The sequence below is a fragment of the Daktulosphaira vitifoliae genome, unplaced genomic scaffold, assembly GCF_025091365.1.
Source record: "Daktulosphaira vitifoliae isolate Bord-2020 unplaced genomic scaffold, ASM2509136v1 Scaffold_1, whole genome shotgun sequence".
NCBI classification, from domain to species: Eukaryota; Metazoa; Arthropoda; class Insecta; order Hemiptera; family Phylloxeridae; genus Daktulosphaira; species Daktulosphaira vitifoliae.
The window spans coordinates 69,702,470-69,714,544 of NW_026099572.1; the positions used below are offsets into that span (position 1 = coordinate 69,702,470).

A 12,075-nucleotide genomic window follows, 5' to 3' on the forward strand; every position below is an offset into this window, starting at 1 on the left:
TTATTATAAGTACAACATTATTATTATTATTACTATGTTCGAATTTTAAAAGTACCGTCTGAAAAAAATGGGAGTTTCGATAACTTATATCAGAGATTGAATTTTTACACAATACTTAAGTGTCAACTAGCATCACATTATGTTTTATATCTTTTAATAACATTTTGTTTCGTTTAAATGAACATTTTTCTGTTGTCAATTATTAATTATGTAATTGTATAATAATTCCATACAAAAAACATATATTTTTTTTCAGTCTCTTATCAAGTAAAATATAAAACTGAACCGAAAGTTAAATTTTAATTCTGCAAATGGAACAAACACCTTTGGGTTAATTGGATCGAGAGATAGACCCATGGATTATTTTTTTAATTCAAGAAATATTTTAAGTATAAATTATGAATTTGTTCAAGAAATTCAAAAAAGCTACTATTTCATTATTAAGTTTATTGCAATTATTTTTTCGTTGAATATTCTATAATTTGTATAGATTATAAAATGAAACGATTTCAAATATCGTATTTACTTGATGAAAGAACAGAATAAAATTTATGGCCAAATGAGATCTTTTCTGTAACATTGATCTGTATTTTTTATGAGACAGAATCTTGAATAATAAATTTTAAATACTTCTTCCATTCGTAAATTTCTTTCCTTAAATTTATGTATACATGTTTTATTATAAGACTTCTTTTTTGAAATACATTAAACTATATTAAAAAAAACAAAATGTTTATTTTTCATTGAAATATATTACACTAAATTTTAAAATCCTATTGATCGCTAACGCCTTTAAAAAATGCAAATGGAAAAGTGTATTAAAGAATCAAATTTTTAATTAAGTTTAGAATTATGAAAAGTTTAATTTTTAACCGACTTTAAAATTAGTTTGAGAAAATAATAAAGTATAATGTGGACAAAATAAAATTATCTATTTGGATGACTTGTTTAAAAATTCTTCTTAAAATTTTCGTTTATACTTTTATTTAGCAAACATTTTTTTAAATAATTAATTTATATCCGAGTTTGAAAGAAGTTTGAGAAAAATACTTAGAGATGTGCAAAATAACAATAACAACAAATGATATTGGTAATTTAATTACTATAGTGTTTACCCACAGTTGATACTTCAACATCAAAAAATAATTTTTTTCAACACTCTTTAAACTTGTAAAGAACAGTGTTTTAATATTTAAAAAAATTGCATTTGACTAAAAACATTGGAACCTCGAATAAATTAAAAATAGAATTACAATTTACTTTAACGAAATAGTTTCTAAATTTTAAAATTACAAAAAATATATTTATTATTAATGTTAAAGATTTTTATGCACAATATTTTAAATTATACACAAAAATATATATTAAATAAGTAATTATTAATATATGTATTTATTTCGTATCACCAAAATGCTAATACTTTTAAAGAACTTTTTACTTGCTTTTTATTAGTAAAATCAAAAAATGGAAATATTGTTCACACAAGTTATATTTTAAATTAATAATAAATATCTAATTTTATTTTTTTAAATTAAAATTAAAATAGAAAACATTAAAAAACTAAAGACTTTTTTAAGTTTAATAATGTTTTGACATTTAAGAGAGCTATTTCAGTTTTCGAATCTTTAAAGCATAATTTTTTTGATTATTTTTATTAGATTATGTTGCTTGTAAAACAAATATTGATTTACATTCAAATAATAATTAATTTATTTTCAATGCTTAACACTATAATCTAGAAAACACTAATGAATCCAAAATGCTGACCATGTCACCCAAATATGTATACAGAATTACTAATTTATTTTTAAAAATTAATTAAATTTAGCTTAGCTTGTTTTGTATGAATTTTTTATAGAAGTCGTTAATCGCTATAATTTTTGTTACTAAAATAATTTGAAAGTAGGTATTTTTATAATGTCATTAAAAATTAATTCTTAGTTTTAGAGTATCATGCTAAATTTATTATTTTCAATAAAACATTAAAATTTATAAAAATAAGAGTAATTACTCTCAGCCTATTTACAAATCTGATACAGTAATAAATTTGTAAGCTTCCAATTACACAAAAAAATTTATGCGATCGCAATAGAAAATAAGAGAAAAATTGAAGAGCAAATAAGTAAATTTTTTTACATATATTGTTACTATAGAATAAATAATACTTAAAATGAATTATTTTGGATACAGTTACAAAAGTATCAATCTAAATAAAGTGATCTACTGGTATACTTAAGTAAAATTTTCTGTTTTAAACTGAATTATACCTTACTTTCAAAAACTTCAATGACTAACAAATGAAACGTTTATCATAAATATGATAAGTTACGCGAAACGGTTAACTTTTCGTTTTACTAAAACATTGAGTGAAGTAAGCTCTAAAATTTATGAAGGTTATATTGCCATGGCACGAGAAAAAAAGTAATTACGAATAAATAAATTTCAATTAGGCTTATTTTATGATAATTTTACAATAAGTAATTTAAATAAAACGGTATAAAAATATTTCATAGAAAAAGTTTAAGTGTTCAAAGAGTACGTCAGAAGGTTGACAACCTTGTACATTTTTATTGACAATCGTTAGTATATAATGTAAGTATGAAACGAGTATAATAGTTGCGCTATGATTATAGTAATATATGACTCATTTTATATGCTATATTTTATATCTAAGTTTAATCAACTTTGACTTTTCTTCTTTTTTTTTGCACAAAACGATTCACTTAGCTATAGTTTATAGTTTAATACATCAAACCGACATTTGGCGTGTTTCAAAAGCAAGTTTGACAAACCTGCCACCTTTTTCAGCGACCTCTAATTCCTATGTACACTAAAATATGTATTAGGCACACACCCTCATTAAAAATAAGCTTATTTTTAATGAAGGGTAAGCCGTAAAAATTTTTAATCGAACATAATCTAGTAATCAAATATTATATTAATATTGGGCACGCAACTCTTCAAGATTTCGTGTCTTAATATATAAAGTTGAGTTTATTACGTCAATTATAACAATGTAACATAAATTACTACATTAGAACGATTTTTCATAATCATGATTTCTATTTTTATATTACTTTTTTGTATATTTCTTTAGTTTTGCTATTGAATTATGAGGAGTTGTATATTAAATTATAACACTGACTGTCATATAAATTCGTTAATATATTTCAGTTTTGAAAATAAAATAAAATAAACCCTCTTCTACACCGATTTAATTTTATTAACTATATGTGTTATAATATTATTCATTATTTTCTATATAAGTTATTTATGGTTCTAAAATTGAAAAAAAAAATTGAATTAAACATTTAAATTTGGAGATAATAAGAAATAGTAATAAAATATCTCGGTTGAATATAAAAACTGTAGTAAGCAATGAATTTTTTTATTCAATACTTTAATGACACATTTCTAAAATTTGATAACTTAAAATTGTATCAAAATAAATAATTTGTTTCTTTCTGAATAATTTGCTTTTTGTTAGTTAAAAATATTGATTACAAGTTTTAAATAGATTAGAGTTTTATTTTCAAAATTCGTATTAATGTTTTAAATAGGTGTTGGTAAGTAATTAATATTAAATACTAGATTGAACAAACAGTGTTATGGCAAAAAAAAAAAAAACTAAATAGAATACAAACTCTAAAAACAATTTTTTGGTTGATACAATTCTAATGACGTTTATATTATTTGAACAGAGCAACATACACCCACATGTTTTTTCAAAGACAAATGAACATTGACAGACTTAAATATAGTTATAATGAAAATTAGTATAGGATTCGTAAGTATTTGTTCAATTAATATTATAATACAAAAGAACTATAGAATTAATTACTATTCATCGCATAATAGTGAATAATAGTAATTAAAAAAAAAAATTGTAATTGAATTAATAAAACAGTAAAAACAAAAAGTAGCTATTATTAATATTACTTTACCCGTGGACCAAAAAGTGATTGTGATACTAGAAACAACTTTGAATTCAACGACTAATTAAGCTAAAAATGAAAATTGATTAAAAAAACTTTTTGTAAAGATGAAAAAAATGGTAATGGATCTCTGTGATTTGAGATAAGACCTATTTTAAATGATAATTCTTTACAAAAACCGACTATTGACAAAATTAGAAAAAATTATTCCGTTCAGGATTAACTGAATAGAATGAAGAATTGTTTTGTTTCGACTAGAATAATTCAGTTGAAGCATAAAACTTATTTTTAAATTAACTTTATTGATTAATGATGATTCATGCAAAAGTAATCAAATAATGATTAACTGGATACTAATAATTACAGATTAAAAAAGACGAGTATATTTATTTCACAGATTTGATAAAAAAATTAAAAATCAAAAGCAATAATTAAATATTATAACATCACTTAATGCGATTATAAAAAACCAAGTTTAATGAATTTATTTTCATTCATAATCTTAAGATCAAAGAACGTTATACAATTAATATATAAATTAACATAATATAATTAATATGAATTAATAATGAATTATTTAAAAGTTTATACTTGAAATTTTATTTTGTTTTTTATATTTATTTTATGTGGTACCCTCAAAGACTTTAAAACAAAACCTATCCAATTAATAATTTTGAAATAATTTATTACGAAACGTACATAATTGAAACACAATTTCAAAATTATAAAAATGTTAGTATTATTTTACAAAACTTTTAATTACATTTTATGTAAGAAATAATAATTTCTTACAGCATTATTGTGGCAGTTTAAAAATTATGTGAAATGTCTTATGAGTGTGAAATTATTTATTTTTACTTAATATTCATAAACTGATAAACAAATGTGTTGCCGCCATTCTTTGCCACTTTTTGATTAAAATATATATTATATTATCAAAAATGGAATAAATAAACAAGTGTTGTCATATTTTAATGAATTATTATTCATTTAATATATTTTATTTAATACTGTCAGCAGAGCTTACATTTTTATTAAAAAACCTTAAAATATACATTTTAAGTTGTATCACTTATAAGGATATATTTAGATACATAGTCACAAATTCAGTAAAGACAAGGGATCATTGAACTCTCTAAAATTTGCTATAACTGTTCAGAAATTTAAAAAAAAAACGTAAGTACAATTATATAAAAACGCATACAAATTTTATTTTTATTTTTATGAAAGCTATGACAAATTTTGAAGAGTAAAGAGATCATTAAGTCTCCTGAATTTGCGCTTATGTTTAGATAGTTTCAAAAATTTCGTTTAAAAATATATTAATAATTCCGTAGTTTTTTAGTTACATAGGAATCTAACGATGTCATCGATTACAACTACATAACGTTAATTCCCTGCTGATTTCGAGTCACGTTTGGATAAAAAAAAGTGCGAGTTGATGAAAACTAATAGGTCTGTATGAGTATTTGTGCTTGAGCGTACGATGCAATAAAATTGATAGTAACCCGAATTGAAAAGTTTCTACTTATATTTTATAGCTCATGTAGTTGAATTTTTCATCGTAAATAGCAATTTGATTTTCTTTGCAAAGCCAAGCGATACGATGCAAGCATTCCTTGGGGTTTTGCTTTGCGTTCATTAGAAGTAAATGGCAAATGATTATATATGATAGGCTTACATGGTTTAGTGTTCACAGAAGGGGCGCTCCCATAGGACCTGTCACGGATTTACCTGTGGCGGACGAAGTGTGTCGTCAATAAAATGACTAAAAAGGGCACCAATGTCATTTGGCTATAGGTCAAATATTAGTTCTAATCGTAAACGTTTGTGATAAATCTAAAGTGAAGTTTCAAAAATGTGCACGAGGAATTGATTTGAATTCTATCAATATACAATTTTACAGATAACAATAGTCATACCACAGATGTAGACGACGTCTGTCCTTCACTACTACAAGTGTGTTGTTTCATTTTTTCTTGTTTTATTAAAAATAAATAATATTAAGAATTCTAAGTTTACATGATCAAGTGTTTGAAAGAGTCAACAAATATTATACTTGGTATTGACATACATTTCAATTCAGATATTTTTATTATAAAAATACGTTCTTTATTTGAATAATTAAACACTTCAATCATTAATAAAAGGTAAAAATAAGTTTTTAACCTTTACTTGCATCACTTAATAATGATAAAAAATAAAACATTGAAGTACTAAACATAAATAATACATTAACTGAAATGTTGTTTTAATTTAAATTTAGTGAATGAATAGTTAAGAGTTTTTTTATCTTATAAAGTTCTTAATAATTTATAATTTAATTAGCTACTCATGAATTAAAAAAAATTTTCTCTGGAAAATTTTCTTGAACAATAATGTTAAATCATTAATAAATTCAAATAATTCAATTAATTATTTTATATTGAAAATGAAATTTCATGTTAAATAATTAAGTTATTGATGTTGTATCAACAATTTTGATATTGCAGTACGACTTAATTTAGATATTTTCTTTGTAGAAAAAACTACTAACTGCAACTTTTTACTGTCACATAAATCCATTTTATTGTTAAAAACACAATAGTGTTTGTTCATTTAAAATAATAGAGTGCTTGTAAAGCTGTACGTTAATTTACTATTTTTTTTTTTTAACAAATTTATATGTATTTTTATCGATTAAAAATGAATTGTAAAATAATTGGATGATGCAAAATAGTTTCAAATAAATTTGAAAAATGATTATTTTATATGCATTAAAAAATTAATTTTTGTATTTTAACAATTTTTAGAATTCAAACAATTGTTTTTATATAAATAAATAATTTTATACTTCCTAGCAGGTTTTACGCTAATTATTTCCTTTCTTTAAAACTTAAATGTGCTGTTTAAAAATTATTTTCCGGAGGTTAATAAGACTTCTTTTTAAATAAATAATTACAGTTTCTAAATATTGGTAATTATATAAATGCATAGTAATGGAAAAAAATATTTTTTTTAAATTTAATTATTTACTATTTTACTTGTGATTTATTTTAATTTTCGGTTTTTAAAATGTTACATTTTTTAAAATTTATTTTCGAAGTTTAAAGAAATGTCACACGAAGCAAATAAAACCAAGTATAAAATTTATTGCGTGGTTGAATCACGCAATTCACGAATAAAAACCGGCATTCGATTTTCTTTAGAAACAAACAAGTAGATATAAAAACCAATTTTGTGTGAAATAGTATTAAGAATCGGCGTAATTTTAAAAAACATGTTTTTATGTAAAAACTCAGTACAGAACTCAGCATAGTGGACTCCAATATTGATTAATATTTGACAGTGACTAACACCATCACGAAGTACATCGGTGTGATTATGTATAAATAAAGACTTGAAAAAAATAAGAAGTAGTTTCATCTTTAGATGAAATTATTACACATATTTACTTCAACGTACAATTACACATAGATGACAGGTTGCCAGGACAATATATTATTTTTAATATTTTAGTATATAAAAAAATATTTATTTTGATACATCACAAATGCTCTTCGATGTGTATTTATAACATATACAATCTATCAAAGTTACATGGTTTTTGACTTCAGAGGTTGATTACTTATAGAGTATAAGTCCCCAAAATCTGTTTTAAATCATATATTAAGTTTAATAAGTTTTAATTTGAAATATTTTAGAATAATGTTAGTATTCTGTAACTATATAAAATATTACTACTGCTAATTTTTATTAAAAGGACTGAGCAGAATTTTTTCTACATTATTGCATTGATCCCTTGAACTAGATATTTTTTGTGATCATATAATGTATCGTTGAGCAAATGTTGGTACATTAGGAGTGGGAGTAATTGCGTATATGGACCCAAAACAAAAACAAACCAGATTAAAACCAATAGTTTCGTAACTACGCATCGAATATAAAATCAATAATTTGATAAAGGTTAAAAGTTGTGAAAAAGAATATTAATAAAATTTAAAATTGTAATATTGTATCGAGAGGAAATGTATATTTATCACTTTATCTGACAATTTTACTCAATAAATTACCCATTGGTTCATTTTTTTTTTTTTATCTTATAGCCTGTTTGAAAATCTTTAATTTATTATAGATTAAAAGTTTTCAAACATTCCGGAGTTTTTACAAAATTGAGTTTAAAAAAACGCTGTTAAAAAATTTTTAAAAATCCTAGTTATAATCTTTATTTTTAACAAGCATTAAAAATAAAAACGGTATCACAATTGGGTCGCGGCACAGTATAGACGTGGCATAGTCGGAACACGTATAGATGATATCTGACAGTGATTAAAATCACTATCATAAGAAACGCTTCAATGGAAATCTGTAGATAGTGTTTAATTTTAAGAAATTGATAGATTATTTGAAAAGCAACAATTAAATTTAGTATGAAATTGATATTCATTAATTTAATATTGTAATTTTTACGGAGATATTATAAAAATAATAAAGTAGATGTATATTTTTTTACTTTTAACGCGAGTAAAAATTTAAAGGGCTTGATGCAGTACTTTTTGATAAAAAATCTTTGTTATTTATAACAAAGTTATAAATTATATACACTGGACTACAAGGAACATTCATCAGAAACAAAAATATACTTTTCTAAATCAACTTATTGCGATGTTTTCAAATGTGCAATTAGACTTTTTCTACCACTTTTTAACAACAGTTTTAATATTATTATTTATTACTAAAAAATAAGTATTTACATATAAAAAAATAATTAAGAATAAAAAAAAATTGTTTTAAATTAATACTAATTTTGATTATATATATTTTAAAATAAGGAAAATGACATATTTAACCTATTTTTTTAATTCTTTAAAGAACCCAACCAAACCCTCCGATGACACTTGCGTCTTTTAATGTGATGGGATCCTTGATATTTATTGAAGTCATTGAATCTAAATGAGATAAAAATCAAAGGAGTTTAAAATTTATTTTAACTTAAAAATAATTAAGAAAAATTTCCTTGCCATACGCGGTTTGGAACTTTGTACCCTAAGCGCGTTAGACAAAAGTTTTACCAACTAGGCAACCGTACGTCGCTTTCATCGACTATAAAAAAGTAAAAAAATTTAAATAAGTTTAACTTTCTATGTATNGTATATCAATTTGATTAATATAATATTTATGAAAATCGGTGTACTCCTGTTGTCAGGTATATTAAAATAAATTAAAACGCAAGAATTTTATCACAAAAATAGCATATTTTTGCATACGGTAATCATTTTCACCATGAAGATAAGTCCAGAGATTAATTTTTTTTTTCAAATTAAAGAATATTACATAAACTTTAATTTAAGGTATATATAAAAGTATCAGTCTTTCCAGAACATTTTTAAAAGATAATTAGAAAAAGTTACCATTTTAAAACCTTTCCTGTGGGCTGATAAAGGGTCAAATGATCACAAAAAGATATCAAATGATAGGTAAATACCTAAGGTATCTAAAAAAAGCTTCGATGCAAATCTTTAGATAGTGTTTAATTTTAAAAAATTGGTGGATTATTCCAAAAGCTACTTGTTCTGTTAGTTCCTTAGTAATATCCTGATTAAGATAAAGTATGTCGAATGAAAGAGGGATTATAAAAAATATTATTTCTCATAAAAAATTGTATTGATCCATACACTTCCATAACATTCGGTACCCATTTGCACCATTAAGATAAAATTAAGTCGGAAAATTTTTTTTTTCTTAATAAAGTACATTACATTATCTTTAATTGAAGATATATATAAAAGTGTCAGACTTTTCGGAACACTTTCAAAAGTTAAGTTGAAAAAGTTGTCATTTTAAATCCCCCCTTAGGGCAGGTAAAGGGTCAGATTTATAAAAAAAATATACCAAATGAAAGGTAATAATATCATGCATCTATATAAAAATAATTTATATTGATTTGGTTATTTTTAAAAAAGTTATGGCAATATTAAATAAAAAAAAAATTGAAAAAATTTCGAAAATTAGCGATTTTTAATTTTTTAATTTTTTTGGAAGTTTCCCCTATTTACGGGGAACGATGGATTTACAATAACGTAATTTTGTGATAATTATCTTAATTTTGAGGAAGCAAAATAATCAAAATAAGTATAAATTTATAATTATGTAAGTTAGATTCATGTAAATTTTATAAAAATTGGTGGGTTCATTACTGTGGCAAACACTTATACAGTATTTTAAAATAAACATAATAAAAATAATATTTGAACACAAAAATATCATGTTATTTAACTGCGGCAATCATTTGCATATAGAAGATAAATCGTCGGGAAAAATTTTTTTATTTTTTTTTTACAGTACGTAACATAAAGTTTTTTAATTTACCATATGTTTTAAGGACGCAGTATTTTAAAAACTGAAGTTGAAAAAGTTCTACTTTTTATACGTATGTTTCAGATTTTGAACGTCCCTTGTATAAGGGGAAATTGTGCCGATTTAAAAAAAAGTATGTCGGATGAAAGGTTTATGTATAATGGATTTAGAAACAAAATTTGTGTTGATATATACATACATTTTACGAAAAGTTATAGCAATTTAAAGTTGAAAATATAAAATATAAAATTTTAAATTTTAAAGTATTTTTAAAATTTTCTATTAAATAATATTAATTTCAAACTTACTTGTTAAACTAAAATATTTTATAAAAGTTCAACATTTTTAAATTATAAACATTTATAAAAATGAACTTTAGAAGACCAAAAAATAGGTTAAATTTGACTTTTCTAATTGGAATTTTTTATGAATTATTTATAACATATTAAAAATCAATAATAATTTAGGAATACTTTTTTTGTTTTAAATAATTTTTTTATATGTTGCAAGTGGGCTTTTTGTCGGCTTGTAACAACAACGTAGTTTGCCGCTTGCATAACGACTAACTATGATTTTTAACTCAATCTATCAGATATAATAACTGGACCATACGTGTAATTTAACTTTCAGTGAATTAATAGTTTAATTTAAGTTAATATGTCTTTATATATACAAATGATTATAACACCTAGTGGTTTATTAACTACAACTACGATAATTAAAGTTGTAAGTGGTTGATATGTTAAAAATACCGCAGCTTGTGTCTAGATTAAGGAACAGGGATAAAATACACACGAGTACTTAAGCTAATCGCGTAATAAAATATATATTACACTTAAAATTAATAAGAAAATATAATTTAGTCGCTAAAAAAGAAGATTAAATTAAACATGGACAAAAATACGGATGTATCATAAACCATGTCTACAAAGAAAGACAACAAGAATAAAACAAAATATTTAAACAAAATCAAATAATATAACAAACATCACTGATGGTATTAGAACACATCCGTAAATGATAATCAGTAATAAATAAAAAACGCTAGGAGCGGTTTGGACACTCGCTTGTTAACGTTGGCTAGAAGAAAGAGGAAATACATGCTCTCCGCATAGAAATAAAATTAATTTAATTTATTATAAAATAAAAACTAAATAAAATAATTAACAAAATACAGCTCATTACATAACTATAATTATAAAAAAAAAAACGATATCCGGTCTTTGAAGAGACCCATCTAGTGGTTTGAATGCTTTGCAGAAAAGACCTGACTGTTCATTGTTGGCGACTCTACTCTACCATAGAAAAAAATAATGGTAATAAAACTAAAGCTTGTGCACTCTAGCACGATCAATGATAGAAGAAAGATAAAGAGCCAACACTGATCTAATGGCAATTTCAAAGTGATAACGGCTAGTCATTTTAATAGAGATCAATACTGATAAAGAATTCGATTTTAATTATATTTATTCTCTTTCGTCGCCTCATCTAGTGGTCAGCGGCAAATGTAATGAATTGTTGAGACCGCTGTGTAAAAAAAGTTCATTCTTGCTATCCCTTGGCGAATTTGTTACGTTACAATGTAAATACTATTTTTTAACTAGTTATAATATCAAAAAACAGATGACAGAAAAAAAACTTTTTGAACAAATTTTTTTTTTCAAATTTGAAGTGGTATGTATTTAACTTAATACAATTTGTGTACTTTTGATGTATCGTTGAAAAAAATCAGTCCTGTTAGATAAATAGAAAGAGTGGTGACAGACATACATAAAAAATAATACATCATAGTAAAATTAAATCC

The 12,075-nt window shown here is 23.4% G+C and overlaps 1 protein-coding gene across 2 annotated transcripts in view; it reads right to left on the reverse strand.

The window, feature by feature from the left end:
- Nucleotides 1-12,075, reverse strand: part of LOC126904618 (uncharacterized) — a 93,799-nt gene that overhangs the window by 13,645 nt on the left and 68,079 nt on the right. The gene's annotated exons all lie outside the window — the stretch shown is intronic.